Source organism: Salmo salar, chromosome ssa16 (assembly GCF_905237065.1).
Source record: "Salmo salar chromosome ssa16, Ssal_v3.1, whole genome shotgun sequence".
NCBI classification, from domain to species: Eukaryota; Metazoa; Chordata; class Actinopteri; order Salmoniformes; family Salmonidae; genus Salmo; species Salmo salar.
This window is the reverse complement of record NC_059457.1, coordinates 13,522,602-13,533,817: the sequence shown is the minus strand read 5'-3', so window position 1 is coordinate 13,533,817 and position 11,216 is coordinate 13,522,602. Positions and strand designations below refer to the sequence as shown.

General features: G+C 43.4%; 1 protein-coding gene across 2 annotated transcripts in view; it reads right to left on the bottom strand.

Annotated features, from left to right (window-relative positions):
- Window positions 1-692: 692 nt before the first annotated feature.
- Window positions 693-11,216, bottom strand: part of LOC123727792 (chromobox protein homolog 7) — a 148,867-nt gene continuing 138,343 nt past the window's right edge. For both annotated transcript variants that reach the window (XR_006759676.1, XR_006759677.1), the window contains one exon: window positions 693-2,506. The gene's annotated coding sequence lies outside the window, so the exon portion shown is untranslated. The remainder of the gene's footprint in view (window positions 2,507-11,216) is intronic.

Sequence of the window (11,216 nt, the reverse complement as noted above, 5' to 3'; positions counted from 1 at the left end):
CCCTGGACAACACCCTGTCGTTCTCCACTAACATCAAGGCGGTGACCCAATCCTGTAGGTTCATGCTCTACAACATTCGCAGAGTACGACCCTGCCTCACATAGGAAGCGGCGCAGGTCCTAATCCAGGCACTTGTCATCTCCCGTCTGGATTACTGCAACTCGCTGTTGGCTGGGCTCCCTGCCTGTGCCATTAAACCCCTACAACTCATCCAGAACGCCGCAGCCCGTCTGGTGTTCAACCTTCCCAAGTCCTCTCACATCACCCCGCTCCTCCGCTCTCTCCACTGGCTTCCAGTTGAAGCTCGCATCCGCTACAAGACCATGGTGCTTGCCTACAGAGCTGTGAGGGGAACGGCACCTCCGTACCTTCAGGCTCTGATCAGGCCCTACACCCAAACAAGGGCACTGCGTTCATCCACCTCTGGCCTGCTCGCCTCCCTACCTCTGAGGAAGCACAGTTCCCGCTCAGCCCAGTCAAAACTGTTCGCTGCTCTGGCACCCCAATGGTGGAACAAGCTCCCTCACGACGCCAGGACAGCGGAGTCAATCACCACCTTCCGGAGACACCTGAAACCCCACCTCTTCAAGGAATACCTAGGATAGCATAAAGTAATGCTTCTAACCCCCCCCCCCCCTTAAAAGATTTAGATGCACTATTGTAAAGTGGTTGTTCCACTGGATATCATAAGGTGAATGCACCAATTTGTAAGTCGCTCTGGATAAGAGCGTCTGCTAAATGACTTAAATGTAAATGTAAAATATCTTGTGAAAATCCCCCCAAATCCTTAGTTTTTTTTGTTCTAGTTTTGTGAGGAATCACGCAGTAGCGACTGCCCAGGGTGGCTGGTGGGGGGGGGGGGGGCACCCTGAGTTCAACCTCAACCGCTGTGGAGAGGCAGCTGCTGCAGAGACTAATCCAAAAACGAAACGTATCTGAGCACAAGTGTGCTAGCACATGTCAAAAGTGTCGAGTCACTCTGAGCAGAACCACTTCACTGAGGGATGACCTGACACACTGGGTGTCTGTCCTATGCCTTCATCCATAGACCCCTCGTCTTAGGGACCAAGAAATATCCGGTTCCTCGCCAAGAGACTCAGGCAACGGTGTGATACTAGGAATGTGTCTGTCATGTTATGACCCAAAGACAATTGGCAAATGTTTACTTAGGCCTATCAGCTTGATACCCGAGCAAATGATTTAGCGACAAATTATTTCAGGACACTTCTACTTAAAGTGGATGGTCCTTGATGTATTGAAAAAGACTGTATAACTGCTGTATAACATCAAATGTTTAAAAAAAAAGAGACATGAGAGTGGTGGATGGGACAGAAATCACCTGACCACCATTTACAGGAAATAAAGCCTGTGGAGTTTCGGTGGTTTAGAAAGAAAGACACAGTGCTGGTATCAGATCATTTGTGATAGTGAAAATGACAACAACATATGTGACCACTAATAGATTATCATATGACCTTTACCTTCAAAGTGGGCACTGGCTCCCATGCAATCCAGCCTCCATGAAGACATTTAAAGACATGAAAAAATACACCGGTTGGCAAATCGGACTACTGTCATCGATCAATTGATCACCGACTGTGGAGTATCTGAAATGTTCTGTAATGGTTTGGCAGAGTTAAGAATTAGATCTCAGCGGGTATATAGATTGTGTTGAAATTCCGTTCTCGATTCATTAACTGTGTATACTAAAAGAATCTGCCGACAGCCACTATCGACTCATGAACAAGTAGGCTTCAAGGAAATATGAAATAGTTATCTACTAACGCTTGCACATGATGTGAAGTGACAATCAAAAATACAGTTTAATTTCTTCTAGACACACTCATCGTTATTTCCAACAACGCTGCACATGAAAAGAACTTTCCATCCCTATAGACAGAAGACTAGAATCAGATTTTAGTTTGAAACCACCAATAGCTGAACAAGGATTTAAAGATGTATAAGGAAGCTCTTGAACCTCATTCATAAGCCTAAGACAGACAAGCAGGAGAGACTGGTTACAATCAAAACAACAGTGCAGAAACAGCCTTCCCCAATCTATTGTCAACAATACGAGGTGGTATCTAAGAATACTGTAGACATTCAGTGTATACTCTGGGAAGTAGAATGACACACGTGCGCTAGAGTACGTGCACACACACACACACACACACACACACAAACACTTACGCAATACTTTATTCTATCCTATATCATGTACACCTCTCGTATACTACTACAGTCTAGTGTTTCAGGATATTCTATTTCTCAGAGGGAATCTGCAGATACAGGGAATCTTTCTTATATTTCTTCCTTACGGTACAACACATGCATCACCCAAAAAGCCCAAGGTCTTGCTGTGCTACAATGTCTTCATTGAAAACAGTAGCCTTCCCATGTGAAAGCAGCACCTCAACTGTACAAAGTAAACCACAAGAGCTAGTTAAGTCTTACCTGAGATGAGCCACACCCAACCAACCACCATTCCTGACTCGCTCCAGCGCTCCTAGAACAACAAACACAAAGACACCGTTAAATAAACTGAGTGACTGACAGCTGTCTTATAAACTCCAAGAAAGTACTGCTCAAACTTAGTTTACTATTCTCAAGACTTTGTACTTGTAGAATCAAATGAATCAGACTGATGACGTTGACTGCATGAAAAGTCCTTTTCCTCTGAACAAAAACATAAACTCAACATGCAACAGATTCAAAGATTTGACTGAGTTACAGTTCATATAAAGGAAATCAGTCAATTGGAATAAATTCATTAGGCCCTAATCTATGGATTTCACATGACTAGGGTGGGCATAGGCCCACCCACTGGGGAGCCAGGCCTAGGCCTTTTCACCACAAAAGTTTTTTTTTATTTCAGACAGAAATACTCCTCAGTTATATCAGCTGTCTGGGTGGCTGGTCTCAGATGATCCCGCAGGCGAAGTGGAGGTCCTGGGCTTTATACACAGGGTACCAGTACCGAGTCGATGTGCAGGGGTACAAGGTAATTGAGGTAGATATGTACATATAGATAGGGATAAAGTGACTAGGCAACAGGATACATTTATGCACAAACTTTGAGAGAAATAAGCTTTTTGTGTGTATGTAACATTTCTTGAGTCTTTTATTTCAGCTCATGAAACATGGGACCAACACTTTACATGTTGCGTTTATATTTTTGTTTGGTATAATTGGAATTCCCCTGACAGTAGTCTACTGACTTTTCTGAAACGAGATAAAACAAATAACACTTGAATGAAAACGTTCACTTAACCTACAGAGTCATCTTAGCTGTAAATTCCCTGTGTGGGTGACTGGGAGCTCATGTATTCATGTGTTCACACAATTACACAATCTGGATCTGAAGAACAGTGTTTTAGCCTGTGTAACTGTGATATGGTTGAATGCTCAAATCCAACCCATCAAGTTACAGTTTTTGAACGAGGCATCAACTTATGCAAGAACAGCGTTGCATTCACTAGGCAACAAATGGAAGAAAATGGACACAAACAGGGAGGAACTACCTGAACTTAACATTTGTTTTCATTTGACATTAGTCCCTATATGAATATGACCCTGATTAAGAACGACAAGCTATCATTCTATACGTTTCAAACTGTCCAGATTCTACAATGTTTATTTTAAGATTCAAAAAACATTCAACTGATGTTACAAGAATGTTCCCAGAACACTTTTCCACTGCAGGGTCATGCTGTGAATATCACAGTTCCTATTTCATTTCCACTTGCCCATGGCCCACTTGATTCCTGGAACCAAGTGAGATATTCAGCCTCGTTTGATATCTCGAACCAAGTAGTCTGGTGGGTGGGGTTACAAATGGCCGTACTCAATGATTAGTCTCACGCAATAATACTCATGCACTAGTCAGTGGTGTCATTTTTTACAAGAGAAGGCAAATCTGACATGATGACGCCCATCAGCGAAGATCAGCACGGTAATACATTGTTTTTAGCCAAATTGCTATCTGGCTAGCTACCAACGTCATTAGCGTAGCTAGCTGTAGCGTGTGAGAGTGAACACTGTACAAGACATGAACCAGAGTCGACAACTTGTCATATAAACATCCATGGACGGCCAATGCCGTGAACATAGTTCCATGTTTGATGTTGGCCGGAGTATCCAACTTATACAAACAACTCAGAAAGGCTGTTCTGTCAACATTCTTGCAACATCAAAGGAATGTTTTTTGCACCCTGATACAGACACTATCTGAACGTCAGCACAACTGGACAGTTTGAGTGTTTTAGGAACCAATCTCTTGTCATAATCCCACAACGTTCACACAACCTAAAGAAATATTCTGGGAACCTTTAAAGAACAGATTAAATGTGTTCTGGGAACGTTCTTGCAATATCAGTTGGGTGTGTTTTGCATCCTAAATGAAACATTATAGAATCATCCGCACAACTGGACAGTTTTTGTGTTTGGGGAACATATCTTTTTGTCCACACAATGTTCACACCATAGTATTCTTCCCCACAGTGATCAGTTTACCTGGGCCGGCGATTTTATTTCTTTATTTTTATTTAACTAGGCAAGTCAGCTAAGAACAAATTCTTATTTACAATGACGGCCTACCGGGGAACAGTGGGTTAACTGCCTTGTTCAGGGGCAGAACAACAGATTTTTACCTCGTCAGCTCGGGGTTTCGATCCAGCAACCTTTCGGTTAGTGGCCCAACGCTTTAATCACCAGGCTACCTGCCGCGATGCCTCAAGCCTTCCAACCAAAACAGGTCAGAGAGCTAAGCTTACATCTGAAAGTTAATGTCCCCAATCCATCGCAGGAGGAGGAGAGAAGGAGGAAGAGGAGCTTCATTGAACAGTAAGACCAGGTTCACTTCACCTGGAAGGAATGCAAGGAGTGGGAGAGGGAAGGAGGGAAGGAGGGAAGGGTGCTGTATCATGAAAGCCAGTGAGATGTGAAGTTGTCAAAACACATTTATTTTCAAACAAAGTGAATATAAAGTGCGAACACAACGATCTTCAATAGGCAACTGACACTAATAGATCCCACAACTTCAAAAGTCAGGAAATGGGATAAGATAAATGGTGAGGGGGACATCTAGGATTTAAGTCTCTCCATTGTCCCACGTCTTCTATTATTTAGAAATATCTTTGAAATCTGAGCACTTGGCAAAGCATTATTGGTTATAACGCAACTCTCTGTACTTTACATCTCTTTTCGGGCTGCCAGTTGGGGAACCCTGGCCTACAGGGAGGAGGTCAGAGACCTAGCAGGGTAGTGCCAGGACAACAACCTCTCCCTCAACGTCGGTAAGACAAAAGAGCTGATCGTGGACTACAAGGAACGCAGGTCGAGAGCGTCAAGTTCCTTGGTGTTCACATCACTAAGGTTTTTTGTCCACACACACACACACATTGTCCACACACACCAACACAGTCGTGAAGAGGGCACGACAACGCCTCTTCCCCCTCAGAAGACTGAAAAGGTTTGGCATGGGCCCTCTGATCCTCAAAAGGTTCTACAGCTGCACCATAGAGTACCACAGTATCAGTCAAAATACCCATAAAACCTAGCGGTCAAACAGGGAAATGGTTCTAATCGCTTTTCCGACATTCATTTTTCCCATAGGGTTTTTCAGAAACACTTCAAATAAGGGCTGTGTTCCGTGTAGGCTTACCCTGGCGTGACGTTTTGATAACCATGTAAATCTCTCTAGGACAAGGTGACTCCCTACCACCCAGGACCTCTACACCAGGCGGTGTCAGAGGAAGGCCCTAAAAAAATTGTCCAAAACTCCAGCCCCCAAGTCATACAATGTTCTCTCTGCTACCACATGGTAAGCGGTACCAATATACCAAGTCTGGAACCAACAGGACCCTTAACAGCTTCTACCCCCCCAAGACATCAGTTAGTTAAGTAGTCCGGGTAGCTATTGGTTAACTATCTGCAATTATCCTTTTTTCACTAACTCTTTTGACTCATCACATACGTTGCTGTTTATCTATTATGCATCCTGTTGCCTAGTCACTTTATCTCTATCTATGTGTACATATCTACCTCAATTACCCCATACCCCTGCACATCGACTCAGTACTGGTACCCTGTGTATAAAGCCAAGTTATCGTCACGCATTGTGTATTTATTACTCATGTTATTAATTTCATTTTATTTTAACTTCTTTGTTGAGGAAAATATTTTACTCACTACGACTGTGATATTTTAAGATGAATGCACTAACTGTAAGTCCCTCTGGACAAGAGTGCCTCCTAAATGACTAAAATGTTGTGAAAAATGCTGTGAACAATGCTATACTAATTTTCCCCAATCCTCCTCCTCTGGGCCCCTCATCTCTAAACGAAGAGATCAAGACAGCTCTACTTTATCAGGGTGACTGGAATGTCGCTCTTTTCTGTTTTTGGTTTGTGTCTAACGCAATGGCAACATGTTATCCAGGGGGATATCAATAAAGACCGTGTGCTTCAGGTAGAATTCCCCACCGTTTCTGGAGCCTAATCTCTCTATTGAAGCAGCTGCATTGATTTGTGATTGGTACAAAGGCTGAGTAAACAGCTCGGCCAATGCCACCCAAGGAAGGACTGGAAGTGACTCCGCAGTCAAGTGCTTTAGTCTCCTTTAGGAGTTGTTTGGAGAAGGGTTTACTTATCCATTCTATTTCATTCAGCCCCTGCTAACTAGCTGCATCAGTGGATTAACAGAGTTCTGGATCTCCTCTGGATCTTTGTCTGGGCTTTTTGTTTGCGGCCCTGTTAGAATTCCCCCTGTTTTTGTCCCTCTCCGCTGTTGTCAAGCAGATGTTCTCTCTCTGTGGTCAAGAGACACACACTGAGACACACACGCTGAGACACACACACTAAGGCACGCACCCAGCCACGCACGCACACACCCACACACTGAGACTGCATTGATGGAGAAGTTTCAGCTCATCAAGGAGGGTAGTGTAGGGGTATTAAAAACAAATGGCAGGAGAAAGGTAGAGGAAAGCAGAGGTAGCCACTAAGGACATGCCACATTCCTCTCCTGTTTTTGCAGTCTCTTGTATCCTTTTGTTCTATGAGAGTGAGCGTTGAGCGTTGACATGGGGTGAGATGAGCCACATGTTCTGGTCAGTCAGAGAGAGAGAGAGGGACAGACAGAGAGGGAGAGAGGGACAAAGACAGAGGGAGCGACAGAGAGAGGGGAGGGGATAGAGAGAAAGAGAGAGAAAGAAAGTGAGAGAATAGAAGAGAGAGAGAGAGAGAGAGAGAGAGAGAGAGAGAGAGCACTGAGTGGGACGAAAGAGTGGAGGTGTGGAGTTCCGATCCGTGGCCCCACAGAGTGCCTGGCCTCCACTAAACCATACAGCCATCAACATCCTTCACAGGCCACTTAGGCTGACACCTGCGCTGACAGCTCCGTCAACTAACTACAGCCCGGAGGGTGGGAACACATGCCGAGACAGGAAGTGGACGGTCAGACAGGTCAGAGTGGGTCACCAGAGGTCAACAGAGGTCAGCAGATACAGTGTCTAAGAGCATGACACATAGGTGGGCAGGTATTGGAGATGTTTTTACAGGCATCGGGTAGTAACACGTGGGTTGGGTTCATTTCTCACTCATTCTGTCCATGATTTCACGTACTGTCACACACACATCTATACAAGAGCAGGCAGGTGCAAGGTACCCAGGATGGAACCGCTTCACAGTTAATGAAACATTCAATGTTTCAATAATGTTTTATTGCATAATGGGACATAGACGCAAGAAAAAAATTATACAATGAGCAAAGTGATGATGCTGTATGTGGCTGCTATGAAAGTGAACTGCATGCACGGGTGATCAGGTGTGTATTCATTCTGTCGATTCTATTGCAAAACCTTTCTTAAACAGAAGCAAAGGGAACATAAGAGGGAATTTGTGAATTTGTCCGATAGAAACTCTTGTTTTTGTTGCAAAATGGAAAGTTTTGCAACTGTCTGGACAAATGACTACATCTCAGATCAGCTCGATGCAGGCAACTGTGTGCAAGGCTGTATTGAATGTGTCACTGTCTGTCACCTTGATTTCTCCAACTTGTCTCTCGACCTGTGCAGCTACACTGGGCGAAAAGGGTAAATATCAGGGGATATCTTTATCTATATATTTCCGGACATTTGACATGATATAAGGAGTAGATATGCTCCAGATACGCATGTCCTTAATGTCATATACGGAGCTAGGGTATAATGCTGCATAATGGGAGTTTCTACATGTACCTCTGAAATCCTCCCGCTATTGTATGAGTCCAGGGAGATATCTGGGACGAGATATTTTTATTTATTTATTTATTTCACCTTTATTTAACCAGGTAGGCAAGTTGAGAACACGTTCTCATTTACAATTGCGACCTGGCCAAGATAAAGCAAAGCAGTTCGACACGTACAACAACACAGAGTTACACATGGAGTAAAACAAACATACAGTCAATAATACAGTAGAGAAATAAGTCTATATACAATGTGAGCAAATGAGGTGAGATAAGGGAGGTAAAGGCAAAAAAGGCCACGGTGGCAAAGTAAATACAATATAGCAAGTAAAAACACTGGAATGGTAGATTTGTAGTGGAAGAAAGTGCAAAGTAGAAATAGAAATAATGGGGTGAAAAGGAGCAAAATAAATAAATAAATAAACACAGTAGGGGAAGAGGTAGTTGTTTGGGCTAAATTATAGATGGGCTATGTACAGGTGCAGTGATCTGTGAGCTGCTCTGACAGCTGGTGCTTAAAGCTAGTGAGGGAGATAAGTGTTTCCAGTTTCAGAGATTTTTGTAGTTCGTTCCAGTCATTGGCAGCGGAGAACTGGAAGGAGATACGGCCAAAGGAGGAATTGGCTTTTGGGGTGACCAGAGAGATATACCTGCTGGAGCGGGTGCTACAGGTGGGTGCTGCTATGGTGACCAGTGAGCTGAGATAAGGGGGGACTTTACCTAGCAGGGTCTTGTAGATGACCTGGAGCCAGTGGGTTTGGCGACGAGTATGAAGCGAGGGCCAGCCAACGAGAGCGTACAGGTCGCAGTGGTGGGTAGTATATGGGGCTTTGGTGACAAAACGGATGGCACTGTGATAGACTGCATCCAGTTTATTGAGTAGGGTATTGGAGGCTATTTTGTAAATGACATCGCCGAAGTCGAGGATCGGTAGGATGGTCAGTTTTATGAGGGTATGTTTGGCAGCATGAGTGAAGGATGCTTTGTTGCAAAATAGGAAGCCAATTCTAGATTTAACTTTAGATCGGAGATGTTTGATGTGAGTCTCGAAGGAGAGCTTACAGTCTAACCAGACACCTAGGTATTTGTAGTTGTCCACATATTCTAAGTAAGAACCGTCCAGAGTAGTGATGCTGGACGGGCGGGCAGGTGCGGGCAGCAATCGGTTGAAGAGCATGCATTTAGTTATACTTGTATTTAAGAGCAGTTGGAGGCCATGGAAGGAGAGTTGTATGGCATTGAAGCTCGTCTGGAGGGTTGTTAACACAGTGTCCAAAGAAGGGCCAGAAGTATACAGAATGGTGTTGTCTGCGTAGAGGTGGATCAGAGACTCACCAGCAGCAAGAGCGACATCATTGATGTATACAGAGAAAAGAGTTGGCCCAAGAATTGAACCCTGTGGCACCCCCATAGAGACTACCAGAGGCCCGGACAACAGGCCCTCCGATTTGACACATTGAACTCTATCAGAGAAGTAGTTGGTGAACCAGGTGAGGCAATCATTTGAGAAACCAAGGCTATTGAGTCTGCCGATGAGGATGTGGTGATTGACAGAGTCGAAAGCCTTGGCCAGGTCAATGAATACGGCAGCACAGTATTGTTTCTTATCGATGGTGGTTACGATATCGATTAGGACCTTGAGCGTGGCTGAGGTGCACCCATGACCAGCTCTGAAACCAGATTGCATAACGGAGAAGGTGCGGTGGGATTCGAAATGGTCGGTAATTTGTTTGTTGACTTGGCTTTCGAAGACCTTAGAAAGGCAGGGTAGGATAGATATAGGTCTGGTCAGGATATGGTCAGGACACGCACCTGATGTGCGTGCACCCACTTACATATTTGTAGAGTATTCTAAATCCAGAAATGGTATGTGTCAACATGCTGACATATCTAAGACTTTACACTTACACTTGAACGAATCCACATATTTTCAGAAATGTATCATATCTGTATTACCTGATAATTTATTTATCCATACAAAAAAAAATACAAATCTTAATTTCAATAGATATCCTTACATGATATGTGAATTATAGATATTTTTATATTCATCCCTGTATGTCTGATCAAAAATGGGCAAAGTCCGACTCATGAAATGTCCAGCGGCCAAATTATTTGACCTGTTCAGCCGCCAAAACTCATTGTGCTTCTTCATTTGAAGGTGACATATCTGAGCATACATTGCACATTCAATAATAGGCTATACAAGGGACGGAAAGGTAAACATTGTCATATTTAATCCAAGTTGCTATTTCCAAAGCACATCTCTGCTATTTCTATTTAAAAAAGGCAGCATAGCAAATCAGAGCTCCAATCAGAACACATGTTTTCAGGAAAGATGCAAACGTAGTCTAATCTTTGCAAAAATGGTATTTCATTTATTTGACAGAAAATAAAAGTTGCACACCCTCAGTAACCCATCCCTAGGGCTGTGGCGGTAATGACATTTTGTCAGCCGGCTATTGTCATGCAAATGACTGCCAGTCTCACGGTAACTGACCGTTAATTCACATAAACACGTTTAACATCTCCAGGCCTCCACGCGTACAAGCCGCTGATGTGTGCCTTTGGAACATCGACATTTTAAAAAGTTGAATAAATCCATTTAATATACACCATCACAATAAATCCATTATTTAATTTAGGCAGGTCTAAATAAACATTATGACATGAATAAAATATATTTCAGTAGAACAGAATATGAGTTGGCCTACTGTATGTTATCTGGCTATGCGCCATGCTATAGGCTGTAGGCGAGTTCATTTAGCAGACAAGATATGATACAGTGCATTCGTAAAGTATTCAGACCCTTTGACTTTTTCCACATTTTGTTACGTTACAGCCTTATTCTAAAATGGATTAAATAAATTAAAATCCTAATTTATCTACACACAATACCCCACAATGACAAAGCAAAAACATAAGTATTCAGACCCTTTGCTATGACACTCGAAATTGACCTCAAGTGCATCCTGTTTCCATTGATCATC